Raw genomic sequence first — 6,842 nt, forward strand, 5'->3', positions numbered from 1 at the left:
GTCGCTTTAAACAGATCAACTCTGCTAATAACTGTAATAATGTGTTTTACAAATACTTCAAGCTCCGTTATAAATGTCAGAAAGGTGCCGCTGGTCAGGGAGCTCGCAACTCTTGCTCCCTTTAAATTGATTTCATTGGACTAAGCACATTGTCTTTCCTTGGATTAAGTTAACTCTGATAACTGATAACACGAATAGGATCAAGAGTATTATTACCGATAAGAAGCATTCCATGACTCATACTGAAAGTGTTTACGGTTTTAAGCACTGGAGCAAAACTATCCACGCAGAAATCGTCCAGCAGTCCTGCTGGGCAACAAACTGAATCTGCTGCTCCAACAAAGTAAAAAAAAAATCACATGCATCCTCAAATCAACACATACAATAAAGTGAATATTCAAAAACCCTTCATTTCCCCTAATTTCCTTTCTTAGTGAGGGTGGGGCTGATTGTTCCATGTGCTCAAAGGGAGGCACTAAATCGCGCACAAGCCTGCTGCATGCATGACCGGAGCAAGATGCAACTCTGAGCGAATGGAGCATATATTGTGGAGAAAGCAGTGTGGCTGAGGGTAATGAGTTGTGAGCGGGTAATTGAGCGTGCTGGTCACAATAAGGGTGGCAGCTCACAGGGTGATGGGGGTGGGGGGGGCAAAGGGAGAGGGACTAAAGAAAAAGTGAGCTAAACACAAACACGAGCATGCACACACTCAAAGTTGTGTGTGGACAGGCGGGGTGTGGAAATAAAGCATGGACTCAGGAACACTACCCACCATGTGGCTCCCCATGGATTTAGTTAGGACTGATCAGTTTTCCACTTTCTCATAGCAGCAGTGTCCACATCAATATATCCTTCTGTCTGCACACACTCTGCCGGGAAGTCATGCTTAAATAAGCAAGGAAACAATGAGCCAATGAAAAAGAAAAAAAAAACCACACAAAAAAATGCATCTTCCCATAAAGATTTCGTACCAAATGAAACAACATAAATCCAAAAGCAGCAACAACCATTTAAAATGTTAGTCCCTCTTTTGTTCATTCATTCACACATGTATAATGTTTTACTTGATGTTTTGCATGGCCGTCTTTTCAGCATACATAAAACAGATTATTCAAATTGAAACTCCTATCGGTTGGTCCACATGAAGTTCTTGTTCCTCAAACATTTTACTACGATAATATTTAACTGAAAACTGTTTATTTACCAAGTTTTTACAGCAGCAGGAAACGGACACATGAGCAACAAGCTGTGTCTGAGCGGCGTTGCACAGAATAAGTTGTTTCATTCAACTTCTGGAATCGACAAAAGAGAAAAGAACAACAACAACAAAAAATATCTCTCTTTCCATCTCGTTCCTGGAGAGAAACCTTAACTCTGTTCTGCATTCTCCTCCTTCTTTCATTATGTAAATACAAATCATACGGGTCGAAGACAAAAGCTTGGTTAAATAGTCACGGTGTTGCAGATTGTGGCAACGCAGAGAGATGCACATAACCTACAACTGTCGACCGACCCCGTCCTCATCTGTGACGTTAGGTTCTCTGGGAACCTTCAAAAGGGGGTGAGAGTCTTCTAGCTCGGGGCTTCAGTAAACTCCAGCACAGTTTCACTTCCAGAGGTTCTGCAGAACATCTGATGTTAAAGACTCCGCCCCCATCAGCTGTCCACAGTGTGTCAATCACGGGCGGATCACATGACTGACAATTGTTTTATTGATTTGTAACATGTTGGGTAATAATGTGGAACCAGTGAATGTCTGACTATTAGAGAATCAACTGCCACCCTAACTGATCCAAAACCAGTTCAGTGGTCGGTTGTTTTGTGCGTCCGTGAAAAAAGATGAACCCCATTAAACACAACAGTCTGGTGTTTTGGAGTACGAGGGGCCATCAAATGGTTCTCCCTGTTGTGTGCAAATGGAGCGCAACACAGTGATGTGCACAGAGCGGGGCCGAAGCTGTAACCTCTGTGAGCAAGTATTTCAAGTTACGTTGGTTTATCAACGTGAGTTCCGACCTGCGTTCCACATGTTTTTGCGACCGGTGGCACATGTGCATTCGTGACTTCAACATGGGCCTGAAACTCCAGCAGAGAGCGAGCATCAAAGTTTGTGTGAAATTTTTCGGGAACAGAAAGAAGTCACAGGGAGACAAATCTGGCGAGCGGCAGTGGTGGGGAGCCACAATTGTGTTGTTGAGGGCGAAAAACTTGTTTTCAACGTGCTGTGACTGGGCGCTTTGTCATGACGGAGAACACAGCTGCCATCACGACGCAGTTCAGGTCAACTGCACTGAATGTTTTCCCTCGGACGCCTCAGAACGTCCACAAATCCCTTGAATGTCAAAAACGCCTCCTTTACACTTGGATAGTGACACTCTAACCCTCACCCAGCTCAGTAATTCATGGCCATAGATTTTTCTGAAGCATCTCAAGGGTCTCTGTCTGTGATTTCCCAAATTAAAACAAAATCTGATGTGTGGTCTTTGCTCAAGTTTCAGGTCCACGGTGAAATTGCAAAATGTGCAAGTACAACTGGTCACAGAAGCGTGTGTAACTCAGGTGCTGATGTTGATCAAATGATGCTACTTGGAATACCTTCTCATTAAGGTTATAGCTTTCCCCATTCTTCCTTAGTCTCTGAACTTTTTGATCCCACCTCATATTACTATCGCCGTTCTTTGATATTCAAATTCCAAATTTCTCCCCTCTGCAATAGTTGAGTTATAATTGAGTAAGGTGCTTGTTTAAGTGCAGGTGTCAGTAAGCGGGGTCAGAAATCTCAGATTATAATGGACCTGATCTCAGTCAGTTGAAGCTGTTTTTTACACAAACAAACAACTCCAAATGACTTGTGCTGATTGGCTCAAATTTTCAAGCTTATATCTTCCACTGTATTGACAGCATTGTGATGAATTTACTCCCACCGATATGAGCCTCCTGCCTTTTCATTCACCAAGATGCAAAAAGTATAGATGGATATGGGTGAGGTGATACTGATATAGGAGTCCTGGTTAGCGCTGGGAATCAGGCTAATGAGTTGGCGTTGGTGCAGATGGCCTAAAATTAGCCTGTAGGCGTTGGCTCTCTGCTAAATGTCTGCAGGGAGAGGCTAATAAGGACAGTACGGTAGGCGAGAGCAGGGACAAGAAATTAACCGTTTCTGAGCACTGCGGGGCCGATACTCCAAATCACCTCTTGTGTAACTAAAACAGTGTTAAGTGAAGGGCGGGTTACTTGAGCTCACTCACTGTCTCTCAACACGAGTTTGTTTCGGCTGCCTGATTCATTTACAGATGCTCATACCTGGGAAGTGATCAGGGCTGTCAGCCTGCTGGCTGCTGTCCAGCGCTGGATTTGTGCCTCGCTCAGTTTCTGGATGAGGCCAGAGTGCTTATTTTCTTCCCATTAAAGTAAGATTACAATTTTATCCTGATTCAAAATTGAATGCAATATATTGTCTACTCATAGTTAATCAGGGTGACTATTTAAAGAGATTTTTGTTTACTTTTGTTTATCGTTTTGTCAGCTTTCCAGATGTTGCCAGAGGTTACACAATTGGGGCTATTTATTCCTGGGAAATGAGAGGGAAGGGAAAGATGACGAGGATCTAGTGGTTTTTATTTTCAGTGCTGAACTGGATCAGCAATGTGTGGTTGAGGATTATACAGTGTGGACTCCATGTAAAAGGTTTAGTACATGTGGACACGCCAAAAGATGTTGGCTACCTGACTCCCGAGAGAAAGGAGCCACTTCATAGGAAAGTAATGAAAGTTATTAGGCTGCTGCTGCTTCAGCCTGCATCCGGTGTGATGAGTTAATTATCCACCAGTTTAACTAAATGCAAATCATCTCCTCCATGCTCTTTATATCTGTAAAAAAAAAAAAAAAATAGACCGATGGGGATCAATCAGAACAGAAGGAGTGGGCTTATGACGGCCGAGCAGCCATTTCAATTTGATCGTGGAAGATTGCATTCCTGAAATGGGAAATATTTCAAGTGAGATTATTAAATTAAATTAGACCTCAAATCCACTGTCCACTTGCTTTCATGAAACCTTCATGAAAACAGCACACCGGGCTCATGAGTGGAAGAAAAAAGAAAAAGGATGCAATTAATGTGCTCCATTGGCAAACATTGTATTAGTAAAAAAAGGCACGTAAACATAATAAAAATGCCTGACTGAACTATTGCAAAAACACACACTTTGTATAAACAGTAGTATCTACAGTGTATCAGAGCAGGTGTTACTCTTCTGTGCTAATAATCTGCTGTGATATTATTGCCGATAGTCAATTCAAATCTTAATCAGTTGAAAAGCAGCTGCGGCCCTCCTGTTGAAGTGTATTTGCTTTATTAATCGAGCGAGAATTCATTATCAAGTATGTGTGAGAGGTTCATGTTCCTAATAAACAAACCATATTGTAACAAAGAGAGGGAAATTGCTGCAAGTCTGCGATGAAATGTCAGCGATCAGCTCAGCGTGTTCTGGGTAATTGAACAACAGTAGACCTTTTCAGGTGTCCTGACAGCCAGCAAACATTTCTTTGGACATGTTTTTTTTGTTGTTGTTTTTTTTTTTTTTTTTGGGGGGGGGGGGGGGGGGGGTGGAAGGTTGATGCGAAACTAATCTTTTTTTTCAATGTCTGAGCAGGCCAAAATAAAGACCAGAAGAGGACTCACCAGATGCCCCTGGACTTTCCTCCACTCGTCCCCTCCACAACAGCAATCAGTTACGCATATCTGCTCTATGTTTACCCATCCATACACTCAGGCTGACACACCTCCAACTTAAATAATAGAAATCATGTCATAAAACAAGCCATCAGACTGCGCTCATCGTAAGGAAATTCTAATAAAGTTTAGCCACGTATTTCCTGCCTGTAGCCGAGTAACTTCTCCTGTCGACCAAATAAATAAATATATATTTTTTTTAAATCAAGACAATAACAAACAGCAACATGACAGTGGATTCACTTTATAAGATAATACAACTGATGTGCAGTAAGTGTCCACTCGTAGGAGACAGTGCAGCTCAAATTTCCTTTTTTGGTGTTCAAATGGGTGACATTGTGATCATTCTTGACAGTACATGGCAGTTAGTTATATCAATGAGTCCAGAAGTGATCGATGATATTATAAATAGCACAAATGAATTGCATTTCATTTTAACACTACTCAAATAACCTGCTGTCACATTGTGTCAAACATAAATTTTGACAATGGTGGGCAACAAAACAGTGAAAACAGTCTAATCCTAGTTGTCATCTCAGTCGACACACATTAAACCATGACCGTGTACGAAGCTCGGAATTTAAATGACTCTTATTAACATTTCTTCTCCATTTCTTCCTTCTCTCTGTCAAACTTTTAAATAGATTTCCATGTAACAACACGCTCACCTGTGTCGGGCTCGTCGCCTCGTTTTCCGACCCACAGTGCGCGCTAGAGGGTATAAATAATAATAATAATAATAATTAAAAAAAAAAAAAAAAAAAAGTTGCCGCGTGCCTGGGGAGTCTGATCTGCACGAGCAGCAGATGAGTGAGTGATACTGGGTGACAGCCCGCCTCGTGCAATTGTGCGAGAGACAGAGAGAGAGAGAGAGAGAGAGAGAGAGAGACGCAGAGAGAGAGAAACAGAGAGACAGATAGATGTGATCGATGCTGCCGCCGCGTGGCCGTCTAATGCAACGACAGAGACCAGTTCCGAGCTGCAATGTGTACTACAGCTGTGATGACTGACAGTGTGAAAAGGTCAATGTAAGACAGTGACACTGATGACAGGCACTACATGTTTATGTAGCCTATAGAAAAAGGTCAAATATTGGTGCACAGGGATACTTCTGTTTGCTGCTGCCTTTCACTGAACCGGAGTTGAGGATCTTGATCTTTTTTTTTTTTTTTTTTTTTTTTTTTTTTTTACATTTATGTCTTAAACTGGACTGTAACTTCTATCCTATTTTTTTTTTTTTTTTTTTTTTTTTTTTTTTTTTTTTAGCTTGCTTGATGTTTTAATCACTGTTCTTTATTGTTTTTAAATGTCCTTTTCTTTTGCCTGATGTTTTGATGATTTTAATGGTTTTATTTGAAGCACTTTAAATTGCCTCGTTGTTGAAACGTGCCGTACAAATAAACCTGCTTCGCCATATTTGGAGCAATGCTGGGGGCCGACAGCCAATCGGGGGACCGGCTGAAACTAATAAGTAGGCTAATGCAGACTGCTTCCACACTCACACCACGCTTGATCTCCATTTGAAAGGGACTCTTTCTGTACACTTGTGGCTCTGCTAGCCTACTCCACTTATATGTAAAGCAGCAGTGTTGGTTGAGTTCATGGTCATGTATTGAATCTTACTCCGAACACTTTTCTGTGGCTTGGTACCAGTGCATCAACTTTTAGAAGTGTCTTTGAAATACAATTTTTCACTTCGTTAATCATTTATTTAATGTTATACTCACGGAGTACAGAGTGCATTATTTTTATGGCCTACCTAATAAACAGGAATGGGAACCTTTTTCCGTCCAAATACTTAAATGAAAAGCTAGCAATGTTGTGCAGCCTAATGAAGTATACTTAAAATCTATTTTTTAATTACAATTTTAGCTTTTTTTTTAGGTAAAACACATCTCTCTTTGACATGGACGCCTTTTTACGCCTTAATCTAAACTCTTAGCTTTCGATCACCTGTGAGCCAGACAGAGCAAGAATGAACACTGAAACTGCACCACCGCCCAAGCAGGCGTCCAATTACTTTTGAACATCTTTCGGGCATGTTGTTTTTCACCAATATCGACAGGAACCGTCTCAAACTAAAGCTGATACCTGCAACTTCAAGTAATAT

At 41.3% G+C, this 6,842-nt stretch overlaps 1 protein-coding gene across 3 annotated transcripts in view; it reads right to left on the reverse strand.

The window, feature by feature from the left end:
- LOC138206164 (5-hydroxytryptamine receptor 4) overlaps window positions 1-5,842 on the reverse strand; it is a 48,177-nt gene extending 42,335 nt beyond the window's left edge. The window contains exon 1 of one of the 3 annotated variants that reach the window (XR_011178918.1): window positions 5,401-5,841. The gene's annotated coding sequence lies outside the window, so the exon portion shown is untranslated. Of the gene's footprint in view, window positions 1-5,400 lie in introns of all 3 variants that reach the window. The other 2 variants (XM_069162697.1, XM_069162714.1) reach the window with 2 other exon arrangements.
- Between the last annotated feature and the right edge of the window lie 1,000 nt (window positions 5,843-6,842).

This window comes from Embiotoca jacksoni, unplaced genomic scaffold (genome assembly GCF_022577435.1).
Source record: "Embiotoca jacksoni isolate LCO1_2020_lvr unplaced genomic scaffold, fEmbJac1.0.p SCAF_10, whole genome shotgun sequence".
Lineage (NCBI taxonomy): Eukaryota > Metazoa > Chordata > Actinopteri > Embiotocidae > Embiotoca > Embiotoca jacksoni.